At 42.1% G+C, this 16,353-nt stretch overlaps 1 protein-coding gene across 5 annotated transcripts in view; it reads left to right on the top strand.

The window, feature by feature from the left end:
• The window catches only part of LOC137571489 (bifunctional heparan sulfate N-deacetylase/N-sulfotransferase 3-like), a 353,270-nt gene that overhangs the window by 3,540 nt on the left and 333,377 nt on the right, over positions 1-16,353 (top strand). The window contains exon 2 of one of the 5 annotated variants that reach the window (XM_068280694.1): positions 73-137. The exons of the other annotated variants lie outside the window; for them this stretch is intronic. The gene's annotated coding sequence lies outside the window, so the exon portion shown is untranslated. The remainder of the gene's footprint in view (positions 1-72; positions 138-16,353) is intronic. 5 annotated transcript variants of the gene reach the window in all.

The following is a 16,353-nucleotide window of genomic DNA, read 5'->3' as shown; positions in this document are numbered from 1 at the left end:
CCCTAACCAATCCCACTCACTAATAAACTACTCTTACTGATTCCACTAAACAATGCCAATGTCTCTTCTTAGAGCAATATACTACTCTAACCAAGCCGTGTAAACAATGTCTAAACCTAAACTTCCACTTCTAACAAGTAAGTATAATCTCCTCATACCCTCCTCCTCAACCCCCAAATCCTTACAATTTATTCCTAACCCTAATCTTTCAATAGTTTTCTTGCCAGTGTCATCATTGGTACCCATTCCTTAGCTACTCCTCTTATTGTCATCTTTGCTGAGACCTAAATCTTTGAAGCTGGGAATTAGTGCACAAACCACCACACTAAATCTAACTGCTATCAACATTAAATTGTGGCCTTTTAGAGAGGTGCAACTCCTGCTCTTCTATGGTAGTGTCAGCTGGGACAGGGCAATGTGCTGATCTAACATTGCTCTACTCCGGGAAGCCTCTACTGACCGTAGCCAGTTTTACAACAGTGAACCTCTTCAAATATGGCTGTTGCAACCGCTCTTTCCTCTACTGGAGAGTAAAAACTTGAAATACAGTACTAGTTATATTTGAAGGGGATCAAAGTGCCATAGCCTGCAGGAAACCAAACTTTTTGATAAGCAGTGGAGCAAAATATATGACACTCTTGGCACATATGTGGTTATATTGTTAATTTCTTGCTGCCTCACACATACTGTATATTAGAGGCTTTTACTACTATTTATACAACGTATACAGTACTTTGGAGACTAGGGAGCAGGCACAGTTGTGAAAAATAGGCAAAGCTACTTGTAGTACAAACTACTGACCTAAAAATGGCCAGCCAGTGGTGCAGTGTGTGGCAAAGGGTGGGAAGAGGAGGAGAAAGCCATGCTCAGATTAGAGAGAAGGGATATTATGCATACATGGCTTTTCACCAGTCACCACCTGTCATTTTGGTGCAGGGTGAGCCGAATGGCAGTTCAACCTGCTGCCACTTAAGCAACTCGGAGGGAGATGTAATTTGGGGTACAGCAGTCACTGGCACCCAAATGACACTGGTGCTTGGCCATAGACATAATAGACTTTATAACATTATTTCTATAGTGGCGCCTAGGGTAGACCGTGTGCCAAAATAACCTGCTTCAGATATTACATGGTGCTGTCTAGCACTTGCTGAAAAATATGGAAAATGGCATTTACCCATTTGCAGAGTCTAAATTTGTGAGATTAGCTCATCATTATATTGTACCTTATCCCTTCTGTGTCTGCAGTTGTCACCTTTGCTGCCAGCAGGTATTCTGTCATATTCCTGCCATTTTTTCCTGTATCCAATCTATACTAGGTGTGGTCATCTCCATTCAGGGAGACTTCAGTAGTGGGTATGGTACTTCTACCTAATTCCTGTGCTTAACTAAGCCAGGAAATGATGATCAACACCCCACATGTGCACAACTTTAGATGCAAATGAATTTGTTATGCATGTGCAGTTCACTATTAGTGACATCAACACTCATTGGCTTGGAATACTAAACTATGTGGAAAGTGGCATAGAGGTGGTGGAACATATATACCAACTGTATAGTATTATATATTGCACAACTAATATTTCAATGGAAAAATATATCAAAATGTATTATTATAAAGCAATACATTTTAAAAGCACATGGGATGGCCACTCTGTCACAACACACCACATCCAAAGCAAGCAAACAAGTAATCATGCAATGGCCATGGGTAGAACCCAATGAAAACTCCTCAACTGTATATAGATAAATAATATGTGGCACAATGCTTCTCTCCAAAAACTCTAGCTGTGGTAGCTGGAGCTCACCAGCTTAAATACCATTGGCTTGGGCCAGATCTCTGCCAGGACTATGATTCTGAGCATGCGAATTTGCAAATGTCAGAACACACAGTGAAGCCCAGGATAAAGGATATTTGTGTTTGAATTACTCAGAAACATCATCCATTGAGGAGATTTTCTGAATAGATGCATTGCACCCTGTGACCCTAAAGTACACTGTCTGGAGACCATCCTCAAGTACTGGTCTTCTGGAGGGTCACAAACCATGTATACAGAGTACACAGTTATCTTGGGGCCGGGTAGGGATGATCAATAGGATGCCAATAATTTCTCCTTGCAATCAGATTCCATGTAAATTATATGCATCTTGAAACTGGACCAATCAGAATACCTTCTTTTCAGTTTTTAATAGTCCACCAAGTTTAACCTGCTTATAATTTACATGGAATTCCAATGCAAGGAGAAATCATTTGAATTGCATGGATCATCCCTACTTACGGTTACCCAGATTCTCTAGGAAAGTTTAAGGGGCTAAAAGAGGTCAGAAAGCTGCCTTACTAAAACATATACAGTGGGTTGCAAAAGTATTCGGCCCCCTTGAAGTTTTCCACATTTTGTCACATTACTGCCACAAACATGCATCAATTTTATTGGAATTCCACGTGAAAGACCAATACAAAGTGGTGTACATTTGAGAAGTGGATTGAAAATCATACATCATTCCAAACATTTTTTACAAATAAATAACTGCAAAGTGGGGTGTGCGTAATTATTCGCCCCACTGAGTCAATACTTTGTAGAACCACCTTTTGCTGCAATTACAACTGCCAGTCTTTTAGGGTATGTCTCTACCAGCTTTACACATTTAGAGACTGAAATCCTTGCCCATTCTTATTTGCAAAACAGCTCCAGCTCATTCAGATTAGATGGACAGCGTTTGTGAACAGCAGTTTTCAGATCTTGTCACAGATTCTCGATTGGATTTAGATCTGGACTTTGACTGGGCCATTCTAACACATAGATATGTTTTGTAGTAATAGGAATAAAATTGCGAGCTATTCCTCTTAACAAAGGCACAACTCAATTGAGGAGGGCTTATCTGGAAGGCGGAAATACTAAAGGATATAAATCCAGAAAGTCCTACATGTGCATATGAAAACTTTATTGGTACAAAAGAATTGATAAATCCACAACTAGGTGAACTCTATGAGTTCACCTAGTTGTGGATTTATCAATTCTTTTGTACCAATAAAGTTTTCATATGCACATGTAGGACTTTCTGGATTTATATCCTTTAGATATGTTTTGTTTTAAACCATTCCATTGTTGCCCTGGCTTTATGTTTAGGGTCATTGTCCTGCTGGAAGGTGAACCTCCGCCCCAGTCTCAAGTCTTTTGCAGTCTCCAAGAGGTTTTCTTCCAAGTTTGCCCTGTATTTGGCTCCATCCATCTTCCCATCAACTCTGACCAGCTTCCCTGTCCCTGCTGAAGAGAAGCACCCCAAGCATGATGCTGCCACCACCATATTTGACAGTGGGGATGGTGTGTTCAGAGTGATGTGCAGTGTTAGTTTTCCTCCACACATAGCATTTTGCATTTTGGCCAAAAAGTTCCATTTTGGTCTCATCTGACCAGAGCACCTTCTTCCACATGGTTGCTGTGTCCCCACATGGCTTGTGGGGGACACAGTGAGTTTAGGTGGATCCCCTTGTCTTGGTAGGTGTACAGTTGTGCCATACTCCTTCCATTTCTGAATGATCGCTTGAACAGTGCTCCATGGGATGTTCAGGGCTTTGGAAATCTTTTTGTAGCCTAAGCCTGCTTTAAATTTATCAATAACTTTATCCCTGACCTGTCTTGTGTGTTCTTTGGACTTCACGGTGTTGTTGCTCCCAATATTCTCTTAGACAACCTCTGAGGCCCTCACAGAGCAGCTGTATTTGTACTGACATTAGATTGCACACAGGTGCACTCTATTTAGTCATTAGCACTCATCAGGCAATGATCAGGCAATGTCTATAGGCAACTGACTGCACTCAGACCAAAGGGGGCTGAATAATTACACACACACCACTTTGCAGTTATTTATTTGTAAAAAATATTTGGAATGATGTTTGATTTTTGTTCCACTTCTCACGTGTACACCACTTTGTGGTGGTCTTTCATGTGGAATTCCAATAAAATTGATTCATGTTTGTGGCAGTAATATGACAAAATGTGGAAAACTTCAAGGGGGCCGAATACTTTTGCAACCCACTGTGTAGTAACACTAACCTTCCTGGTGCTTAAAAAAAACAATGCTTATTAAATAAAACCTGCAGTGAGAGGGATGTGAAAGTAATTTCCAACACCCTTTTTAATTTGCTGTTTATCTGGCTGCTCTGTTGGTCAACAACAAGCATGGAAATCAGGCTTTCAGATTCCACATGTTTTATATAGGCGTTGGATTCGGACACCACTGAAGCCATAAAATGAGCATTACAGTCAGGCAACTGGAATGCTATGAAAGGAAATACATTTTGGAGATTTCATATTTCTCTCACTTTAGCTGTTCTTAACCCCCTTGGCGGTATGAAAAATACCGCCGGGGGGCAGCGCAGCAGTTTTTTAAAAAAAAAAAATTTTTAAATCATGTAGCGAGCCCAGGGCTCGCTACATGATAGCCGCTGCTCAGCGGCATCCCCCCAGCCCCGCCGAACGCCTCCGGCGATAGGCGATCAGGAAATCCCATTCAAAGAACGGGATTTCCTGGAGGGCTTCCCCTGTCGCCATGGTGACGGGGCGGGATGACGTCACCGACATCAGCGACGTCGGGACGTCATTGGGAGACCCGATCCACCCCTTGGCGCTGCCTGGCACTGATTGGCCAGGCAGCGCAGGGGTCTGGGGGGGGCGCGCGCCGCACCGGATAGCGGCGATCGGGCGCGCGGCGGCGGCGATCAGGGTGCTGGCACAGCTAGCAAAGTGCTAGCTGCGTCCAGCAAAAAAAAAATTATGTAAATCGGCCCAGCAGGGCCTGAGCGGCACCCTCCGGCGGCTTACCCCGTGTCACACACACGGGGTTACCGCTAAGGAGGTTAAAGCAAACCTTAAAGAAAACCTGAACTGAACATTAAAAGCCAAAATAAGCATACACAAGTCATACTTACCTTCCATGTAGTCTACTCCTCAGTGTCTTTCTCCTGTCCCGCTTCCTGTTTGTTCACTGTGATCAGGGGAATTTTCCATCCTCCATTTTGAAAATGGCCATTACCCATAACAGCTTTCTGGTCAGCACACAGTTAAACTGTAACATCGCCCACTTTAGCCATAGGGAGACATGGACATTACCTGGTACATCAGTTTTCCTCTCAGCTATAACTGACAGCAACTGATATTTTACTGACAGCAACTGATATATTTCAGATCTGACAAAATATTGTCAGAACTGGAAGGGATCATTGTCAGAAGAAAATGGTGAGCTTCTGAGAGGAACTGATGGCAAGGTAACTATGTAATGTTCATTGGAAGTTACCTCATGTGTTTACTTTAAATATTTTTACTCAGTACAGGTTCTCTTTAAGCGAAGATAAACTTATGAGATAGGGAATTGTATGTAGAGTACAGCTAGGAAAAAGTTAGTAGCAAAGAAAAAGTCTCGTATTGTTTTCCATTGCAGGAAGAATTAAGACACTTCATTTGTTATTGATGTAAAAGAGCTTCTCTGAGCTTCTCCACCCAATTTATGCTGAATACTTGGGTCTATTTACTGAAGCTCCGGTGGACCTGAACTCTTGCACATGACAGAAGGAAAACAAATAGAAATGCACCCTGTATGTATTTAGAGATTAGTCTGTCTAATTCCTCCTCATCTGTGACTAAGCATCAGTTGTAATTTGGTCCCTCAGCAGAGAGCTATTTGGTATACATAGAATGTTAACAATAGGTCTGCTTCCATGGTAGAAGGAAGTAGGCACACTGAAGATTTATTGCAGGATGTGTCTCTGCTGTAACAAAGAAGAAATGTTATTATGCTGGTGCATATCTTTTGGAGCAGAGAGGATGTTCTGAGTTCAGGTCTGCTTTAAACAGCCAAGAAACAGTGAGAGGCAACTTGAAATAAGGTTTTAATGCAGGAAAGTTCAAAGGGAGAATAGCTATGCTCTGTTTTATAGCTTAAAGAGAAACAGTGACCAAGAATTGAACTTCATCCCAATCAGTAGCTGATACCCCCTTTCCCATGAGAAATATATTCCTTTTAACAAACGGATCATCAGGGGGCTCTGTATGGCTGATATTGTGGTGAAACCCCTCGCACAAGAAACTCTGAGGACCATGGTCCTGGCAGTTTCCTGTCTGTGAACCTTGTTGCATTGTGGGAAATAGCTGTTTACAGCTGTTTCCAACTGCTAAAAAAGCAAGCAGCAGCTACATCACCTGCCAGCAGTAAAAATGTCACCATGTGATAAATGGCAGAATGTAAATCAGGGATTTAAAAGATTTTACAATGGACAAACACTTACTAAATTATTTATACATAATTATTACTTTATATTCACTGGAGTTCCTCTTTAAAGTGTACCCGAGGCAATATGTGAGATGATGAGATAAACGTGTATGTACAGTATAAAACATATTAATAACCGGGCTGTTTTACTTGCTTTATTTTCCTGCCTGAAAGAGTTAATTTTTAGACATGGAAGTGACAGCTTCTGTCTTATCGGCAGCCATAAAAGTTTTCTTAGCAGAATACAACTTCTGAGAGTAGGGGAGAGATAAGACAAGGTCAATAGCTCATGTATTTTCACTCTGGGACACTAAACAGGCTGCTACTGATTAGAGACTGTAAACCATTGAACCCTCTTTGTGAATGTTTAAATATAAAAGAAAACCATGGGATACTTAAAAAAAATCAATTTTAGGAGTAAAAATAGAATTGTTTATCTCATCAGTTTAATTTCACCTTAGTGTAACGATAAAGACAAAAGAAATACCAAGAGCCCAATATAGTGTAGTATGCAAAACAAGGGGTTGGAAATGAAAAGTATATAATGTATATACTCACAAACGTGGGTTACCTCCTAGGTAACCACTGTATAGGCAGGTGAGGAGATTAGACCTGTCCTCACTCAGGATTAAAAGTCGCTCTCTGTAGATAAAGAAATAAGGGGCAACACCCCTCCACCAGTGGTGGATATTGATAATGTAAGAGTGAACAGAGGCGCCAGCAGGATAAAAGGTTCTAAAAGGCTTAAAATCCCTCAGGAGGTGGTGGTGGACTCGCCTTCCCGAAGCAGACAAGATACCATCAGTTTTATGACAACAGGTTTATTAATATACCGTATATACTCGCATATAAGCTGACCCGCATATAAGCCGACCCCCCAACTTTTTCCTGAAAAACCAGGGGAAAATGATTGACCCCCATATAAGCCGGGGGTAGGAAATGCTGGGCACCTTATTCCCCTAGTGTGTCCCAGTATAGCTAGTAAAGTGCCCAGTATGGGTAGGTAGTGCCCCAGTATAGCTAGTATAGTGCCCAGTATAGCTAGTATAGTGCTCAGTATAGCAAGTAAAGTGCCCCAGTTTAGCTAGTATAGTGCTCAGTATAGCTAGTAAAGTGCCCCAGTTTAGCTAGTATAGTGCTCAGTATAGCTAGTATAGTGCCCCAGTTTAGCTAGTATAGTGCTCAGTATAGCTAGTATAGTGCTCAGTATAGCTAGTATAGTGCTCAGTAGAGCTAGTAAAGTGCCCAGTATAGCTAGTATAGTGCCCCAGTTTAGCTAGTATAGTGCTCAGTATAGCTAGCATAGTGTTCAGTATAGCTAGTATTGTGCCCAGTATAGCTAGTATAGTGCTCGAGTTTAGCTAGTATAGTGCTCAGTATAGCTAGTATAGTGCTCAGTATAGCTAGTAAAGTGCCCCAGTATAGCTAGTATAGTGCTCAGTATAGCTAGTATAGTGCCCCAGTATAGCTAGTATAGTGCTCAGTATAGCTAGTATAGTGCTCAGTATAGCTAGTATTGTGCCCAGTATAGCTAGTATAGTGCTCAGTCAGGGGCGTAGCAATAGGGGGTGCAGAGGTAACGACCGCATCGGGGCCCTTGGGCCAGAGGGGCCCCGAAAGGGCCCTCCCTTAACTGCAGTATTAGCTCTCTATTGCTCCTGTACTCATAATAATCACTTCTATAGATACTTTGAATAGTGGTAATCATTAACAAACTATTCCCCATCCCCTTCTTGCACCTCTGACACTGTAGTTGCCATTGGTAGGTTTTGGTGCGCCATATTGTTATGTATAGAGTGCTTGGAGGGGCCCCATTGTAAAACTTGCATCGGGGCCCACAGCTCCTTAGCTACGCCAGTGTGCTCAGTATAGCTAGTATAGTGCTCAGTATAGCTAGTATTGTGCCCAGTATAGCTAGTATAGTGCCCCAGTTTAGCTAGTATAGTGCTCAGTATAGCTAGTAAAGTGCCCCAGTATAGCTAGTATAGTGCTCAGTATAGCTAGTATAGTGCCCCAGTTTAGCTAGTATAGTGCCCCAGTTTAGCTAGTATAGTGCTCAGTATAGCACTCAGTATAGCTAGTAAAGTGCCCCAGTTTAGCCAGTACAGTCCCCCGCTTCCCCCATGGCCGCCGCTGCTGCTATTACCTGCCCGCATCTTCTATTTCCCTCTCCGTGCTTGTGAACATTCACAGCAGCGCGCCCGGCGCTGCTACTGTGACGAGCGGCGAGCCAGGAAAGAGCGGTTCCCATAGTAACAGGAAGCCTCGCTCTTTCCTGCCTCCTGCCTCGTCACAGTAGCAGCGCCGGGCGCACTGCTGTGAATGTTTACAAGCACGGAGAGGGAAATAGAAGATGCGGGCAGGTAATAGCAGCGGCGGCGGCCATGGGGGGAGCGGGGGACCCGCGGACCTGCGGAGGGGGGGGGACCCGCGGACCAACATGACTCGCATACAAGCCGACCCCCCAACTTTTGGCCCCCTTTTTGGGGGTCAAAAATTCGGCTTGTATGCGAGTATATACGGTACTCCAAAACAAACAATGCAACGCGTTTCACGGGTATGTTCCCGCTTCCTCAGGCAATAAACAGATAGGAGTACACAGTATAGTCTCAAGGTCACGAATACGAACACTCTTACATAATTTCACCTTGGGTTCACTTTAAAATACAGAGTGTGATTTGTAAACTGCAAATATGATGGAATGATGCAATGTTATATTAAATAAAAGCTATAAACCTGAAAATAAACACATGAGACTCCTTTCTTTGTTACTAATGTTCAATTTATTATTGGTATTACACACAAGTTCATTATTTCACACGTTTTTTTTCGCATTAGGTTTGCTTCAAAGAAAAATATATCAGCATTGCAGACAGGAAACATTTTTTTTTTCTCAACAATGATAGCAATGATAGCTTTTATATTTCCCTTAACACTGCTTTTCTTTAAAGTGAACTGTAGCCAAACTGTGAAACAGAAAATGTATGATCATATAATGAAAACATAAAAGAAATAGACAGGCACAGAGTGTGGCTAAGGCCCAATACACACCAAAACCACTAGCAGATCCACAAAACGCTAGCGGTTTTTGAAGCTGATTTCAGAGCGATTCCAGGCATGTTTAGAGACGTTTTCTAAACATACCTAGCGGATTTGGGTGTGTTTTTGGGTAGCAGATTACACATATTGTTACAGTAAAAGCTGTTACTGAACAGCTTCTGTAAGAAAAACGCCTGGAAAACTGCTCTGATCTAGCGTTTTTCAGAGCGGTTTGCGGTTTTCCTATAGTTTACATTGAGGACGAAACGCTTGAGAAAACCGCAAACGTGTAGCAGGAGGCACGTTTGCGGTTTGGAAAAAAACTCAAACTGCTGGTGTGCACCATCCCATTGAAATACATTAACCAAGCGTTTTTACAGGCGGAAGTGGGCGGCGGATCGCACCTAAAACCGCTCAGTGTACACTGGGCCTAAATGTCCCAAAGAATTAAACAAAAGATTTACAAAATGTAACTACACAATTGGTAAGGTAGTGTAAATTTGATAAATCTTGGGGGGAATTTTGTCAGTCAATATATATTCCAGGCAGTGCGGCTCTCTTTAAATTTCAGGGAGCCCCATTTAGGCCCCGTTCACACTGCATGCATTCCCATCCGTGTTTCGGAAACGCGTGCAGGAGGCAGACACGCACAGCATCAGACAGTGCATAGACTGCACTGTCTGATGTTCACACTGCATGCGTTCCGGACCAGTGCGGTCCGGGAACGCATGCGGCACGCATTTTTTCCAGGAACGTGCGGCTGACCCATTCACTTCAGTGAATGGGATCAGCCACGCAACACATACAAACGCGGATGAGGTGCTTTCGTATGCACTGCGTTCCGAACGCACGGCCGTCCGCATTGGCCTATGTGAACGTGGCCTTAGTGTTTGTGTACAGGAATTCTGGTTCACCAAGAGCTTGCTAGGTAATCTGTACAGAAATTTAAAGAGAAATTTCATTTTTGATGTTAAAAATGAAATGTTTTCTCTCCGCTCTTTATATTGCAAGAATTATTGGCTGATTACTTTGTGTTTTTATACATATAAAAAAAAAAAAATATTTCACAGTGCTTCTAACAGAAGGTAAGTGTCAGTGGATTAGTCCAGTCCAGGTGTTGAAATAACAGTACTGTAGTCAAGTCTGCAAAGAGGCACAAATTGTACATAGTGTCAGGTTTGGAAATTCTTGGCTGGTAGAGATTGAAATGTGAATATAAAATAATACAAACAATACAAATTTAAGATTAAAAACAACAACAACTGTTCTGTAGCACAGATCTATATTTAAAACAGTTCTATAAAATTGAAGTTTATTCTCTTCAGTTTCAATGAGAGATACATGGAATATTTTCCATATCAATACGACAGGATAGCTCATGCAAGTAAGTGAAATAAGTGGATAGTGCTCTTAGTGTGCAGTGCTAGAATTGTAACTGTGAGCCCTTTTCATAATGTTTGGATGTTCTCTCTTTGTGTGAGAGAAAATCCAAACCAGCCACATTCTAAGCACATGTTTGGAGGTAAATTGGTTTCCCACCCAGTTGGCCAAAGGCTATGGTAGGAAGTGGTCACATCAGACTGTGAAGCTCTCTGAAAGACAGTAGCATATGTGGTACAATGGGGTGTACTCTGCAACCTATACTAAAATTGCTGTGTGCAAGAAGTGCACTGCAACTTTACGGAGAATCCCAATAGTAAAGTAGCAAGTGTTGTGCAATAATGTGTACATTACCAGGGTGCCAGGTGCTATGCCAGTACTGGTTACCTAGGTAACTTGAGTGGTGCTAAGTGTGCAATTTGCACTACTTTATTGTACCATACATTATTGAATACACCTCAGTATGTTGCATTAAGTGCTGTGGAAAATATTGATGCTATATAAAAGCATACAAATAATGTATTTTACACAAAGGTCAATTTATGTATGATAAATGTACATATCTAAGTACTATAGTTGGTGAAGACTGTGGGCCCTTATTTAATTCCCCTTTTCTTGTAAGTTTCTCCTAGGCAATACTTTTTCATCTTCTGTTTAAAATAACTATTTAGCACTTTGCAATTGGAAAAGTACCAAAAAGCGGGTGAAAAGGTACTGTCAAAATTAGGCTAAATATTTTCTTGCTTGCTGCTAACCTAAAAGGCCTTTTATTGGTAAAATGTGACTAAATCACCTAAGAGAAAACTTAATTGAATAAGGGCCTGTGTGCCATATGCAAGTCACTTTTTCACCTGAGTTTTCTCCTAGGAGATAATTTTTCATCTTCGATTTTCAGCACTTTTCAACTAAAAAAGGACCAAAAGGTAGATTAAAAAGTACTATCAAAATTATTTTGAGTACTTTCTGGTGGCTTGAAAAACATTTTATTGGCAAGTTTACAATGATCTCATTGTGTGCAGTCAGAGCCGGGCCAAGGCATAGGCTGGAGAGGCTCCAGCCTCAGGGCGCAGTGTAGGAGGGGGCGCACAATTCATTCAGCTGTCGTCCTAATTGTGTTTGAAGCAGAAAGAAATAAGAAAAGGGGATACATAGCAGTGACTGCAAGCCAGATAACTAGATATTAAGGTGTTGGGGAGGTTGTGGGCCCTGTGGCCCTCTTAGTCTAATAGCAATCAGTGTGTGACAGCGGGGGTGGGAAGGATGGAGGGGCGCACTTTGGTGTCTCAGCCTTGGGTGCTGGAGGACCTTGTCCCAGCTCTGTGTGCAGTAGCCCCAGAGATGCAGGAAACAACCTGCAACAAGACCTAGCTTCCTCTAAAACTCCAGTTCCCAGGACCCTTGTTCTTCCCTTAATGAGACAGATGGCTTACTCGACTGGAGCAGGAAAAAATGCCGCATGCGGCAAGTAGAGTAAATGGGCACTGCCGTAGGCGCCAATACAAAATAGCTGTCTTTGGGCGGCCGAGCAGAAATTTGAGCACCCGATATCACCACAGCTGTGGTGTGATCATCGGGGGGGGGGGGGGGGGGGGATGTGCAGTCTTAGCTAGGTAGTGTGTGTGGGGTAGTTTTAGGGATTAGGTAGGTAGTTATGTGGGTTGAAGGGTTAGTTTTAGGCATTAGGTAGGTAGTGTGTATGAGTGGGGGATTAGTGTTAGTCATTAGGTAGGTAATGTGTGTGTGTAAGGGGGGTAGTTTTAGGCATTAGGTTGGTAGTGTGTACAGGTGGGGGGTTAGCTTTAGGCATTAGGTAGGTAGTGTGTACGATTGGGGGGCTAGTTTTAGATATTAGGTAGGTAGCTTGTGCTAGAGGGGGCGTTAGTTTTAGGCATTATGCAGGTAGTGTATGCAGGTGGGGGGTTAGTTTTAGGCATCGGGGGGTGGTTGCATAAGAGTAAGGTTAGGTTTCGCCATAGTAAAATATTGGTATTTAATACCGACATTTTACTATTTACTAACGACTTTACTGGGTGCCATTTTTTCCAGATGCCCTTTTTGCATGTATGCTTTGTTGACCAGTATGGAAGCTAAGGAACTCAACTCACTCTACTTTTACTTTGCATTCCGTTTCCACAGTTTCTATCTCTGAAAATATAAACTGTTTTCAAATGCTGCTTCCTATGAAAGTAACCTTTTATGTATAAAGGTGAGCCAGCTTCACATATAAAATCAGTTTTGTAGTTTAAAGTGGCTGTCTATGTTCACTGTAATTTCAGAGCAATTTACATCAGGACAAGGGCCATGAAAGACTTGTTACCAATATGGAGACCAGCTTAGACCCAGAAGCTGGCAATCTGCGTGCTGATTTCTACATTTGGGGCACAATAAAAGCAGATGACATCTATTCAGGAGAAACAAATAAAAGAAAGGATCAGAATAAAAATGCCTGTTAAAGGACCAGTTCAGTGATGCATTTAATAAATACTTTTAACAGAACATGATGTTATAATTGTAATCCAGGTGGCCACTTTTAAATAAAGTTTAACAGCAAAAAGAGGATAATAACTGGTGCAATGGTTACCTTGTCCTTGTGTGGAACTCCTTGACACTGTTTCCTAGGTGTCTGCTCGCACTCACCTCATAGTTGTGACTACTTCAGTCAGGTACTACAGTGATATAAACCATTTGGCTGGGGACAGAATGCAAATGATCTCTCCACCTAATCACAATCCCATTGTGATTGCAGCTTGTTCAGTGATTGGTGGTCAGAAGTGAGGCATGGCTTCAGCAGGTGAAGAAAGTACCGCTTTATCTCTCTGTTAAGGGATCATACCCAAACAAATAAAAGGAACATGGGCTCTTCCTGTGTAGGAGGTGGGGAAGGAGTGAGCAGGCATCTAGGCGCCTTGTGTGCAGATCAGCACCTGTGAACTGCTTCACCAGTAGGGATGGTCAGAAATGCAGATTTCCAATTCTGTGGAAATTTCTTTTTTTTGCTTTCCGATTAGGATTTCTGATGTCTTTTTTGGTCATTTTTTTTTTTGCTTATTCTTATTGGCCAAAAACTTCCAAGTAGACTCTGCATTCTCTGATTGGTCCAATGCTTCCGAGTTCTGTGAACTGGCTAAAATTGCCGAGTTACAGTAATGTAGCATTTCCACAGGAATCGGATTTCCGTTTTCCGACTTCCAAGGCGTCTTTTTTTTTGGTCATTTTTTTCATTCTATGATTGAAAAAATACTTCCTAGTTGACTCTGCATTCTCTTATTGGTCCAGTGCTTCCGAGTTCTGCGACGGGGCTAAGATTAGCGATTTGCAGCAATATAGCATTCCTGCAGAAATTCAATTCTAGAGTTCTGATTGGAAATGCCAATTCCGAAAATGAAAGGCGGAGCGAAATCCGAAGGAGCATCCCTATTCACCAAGTTTTTTTTTTTTTTTACTGCAAAAATAAAGTTAAAAATGTGCATTTTAATTTCCTCCATTTATAAAACCTTTCACTGAACTGGGGCTTTAACTGGCCGTTGCACTTGTTAATTCCATAGGCACCTTCTCATCAAGGCTGCCCGGTGACCTCACATGCATGCAATCTCTGGTTATTTATAGGTGAACAGGATTATGCAGGAGGTTAGCATAGACTCTGATGGGAAAGCAACTCTTATCTAACCTTTCACTTTAGTTAAATCTTCCACCACTTTGGTTAATTTCCTTCTTTGCTTTTGGACTCACTATAGAGCCATTATGTTATTGTGTTGCCATTATAATACTTGAATACCATGATTTCATCTCCTTTGTTTTTAAAATAGTGTTTTGCATTTTTATGCTGGTGTGCATTTTTCTGAGTATTATAATACACTTTCTCATCCAAACACGTATTTTCATGTTAACATGGGATCATCCGAAATAGCCACAGTGCACCTTTGTTGTGTGGTAGAGGACACAAGACCATTACAAGGCACTCATTATTTGAATACAGATACGAACCATTTCAAAATATACCTGTATAATGTATGTATATTGTGTTATTGTAAATTATTTATAAGGAGGACCAATGCTGTCAGACTTAGAATGCCATTCATTTATAAACATGTAGTTCGGTCGTTTTTGACTGCTTACCAGTTTATTAGTATGCTCTCCTCCTCCTGTCCAAGGATTCTGCCTGCATGCTTGGGGATCTCAGCTGTTGAGCAATCTCTACTCAGAAAGAGCTTTTTAAATAATGGCAAGAGAGTAGATTATCATCACTGACATTGCGTGATGTAAACATCATTATAAAATTGTTGAAAAGTTGGGTTTTCATTTGAAATGCAATCAGTTTGGTAAATTTTGCTTTGATTGCAAGAAATAAAGGATCTGTACAGGAAACTTGAAAGGCAGGGGCGTAGCAATAGGGGTTGCAGAGGTTGCGACTGCATCAGGGCCCTTGGGCCAGAGGGGCCCCGAAGGGCCCTCCCTCAAATACAATATTAGCTCTCTATTGGTCATGTGCTCATAATAATCACTTCTATAGATACTTTGAATAGTGGTAATCATTAATAAACTGTTCCCCATCCCCTTCTTGCACCTTTGACACTGTAGTTGCCATTGGCAGGTTTTGGTGCGCCGTATCAATTGTTATGTATAGAGTGCTTGGAGGGCCCCATTGTAAAACTTGCATCGGGGCCCACAGCTCCTTAGCTATGCCACTGTTAAAAGGTCTACTAAAAGGTCTGCAATTGGTACCAACAAAGTACTCTTCCTGTTGTCTACTGTTATAAGAAAACAACGATAGGAAAGGAAGGTCCGCACTGATGTCTCCACATCCAATGTACTTTTATTCAGGACATATCCAATTACAGGTAAAACACTTTGACTGACATGTTTCGGACTCCAAGTCCTTAATCATAGTCATTCCTTAGCTCTCTAAGTGTGAGTTTAAAAAGAAGAGGGTGGCGAGAGGCGGGGCGTGACCCCACCCAACCTAGGGAGGGAACAATTCGCTCGTCACAGCCCACCTATAGCCAACACCTCGCTAATAAATGTAAAATCAATCATTAGCATAATAAAAACACATACAGACAAGGAGCAAAATAATCAGAGGAGTGTAGGCAGAGGCCTAAAACCACCCATATTCTCAGCCTGTCACCAAGGCCACATCCCACCTAGCATTTAAGCCCTCAGGTGACCTGGTGCCAAGGCGAAAGATCCAAAGTGCCTCCCTCTTACGAATCAAAGCCTGAAGGTCACCACCCCGTTTTGGCAAAAAAACCTTCTCTATTCCATAGAAAGAGAAGCCAGACATGTCACCAGCATGAACCTGTCGGTAATGTCTTGCAACATTAGAGATGTTCTGAGTGGACCATCCAGCCCCCAAAAAGTGTTCCGATATCCTAGCTCTGAGGGGTCTGGTGGTACAACCCACATATTGGAGGGAGCATATACGACATGTCACCAAATATATCACATTTTTGGAACTACAGTTAATGAAATGCCTGATGTTTGATCTATAGCCATTGTGCAGTGACTCAACAATTTTGGTTCTGGTGTGCAATGCACAATAGTTACAGGTAGGTATAGCGCATTTGTATGAACCTTTAACAGACAGCCATGTGGATGACTCTGTGCGCGAGCTAAAGAGGCTGGGGGACAGCATACCTCCCAGTGTGGGGGCCCGCCTGCTGGAGAAGCTAA

Source organism: Hyperolius riggenbachi, chromosome 1 (genome assembly GCF_040937935.1).
Source record: "Hyperolius riggenbachi isolate aHypRig1 chromosome 1, aHypRig1.pri, whole genome shotgun sequence".
NCBI classification, from domain to species: domain Eukaryota; kingdom Metazoa; phylum Chordata; class Amphibia; order Anura; family Hyperoliidae; genus Hyperolius; species Hyperolius riggenbachi.
Note: the sequence above shows the minus strand (reverse complement) of the source record. Positions and strands in the feature narration are given on the sequence as shown.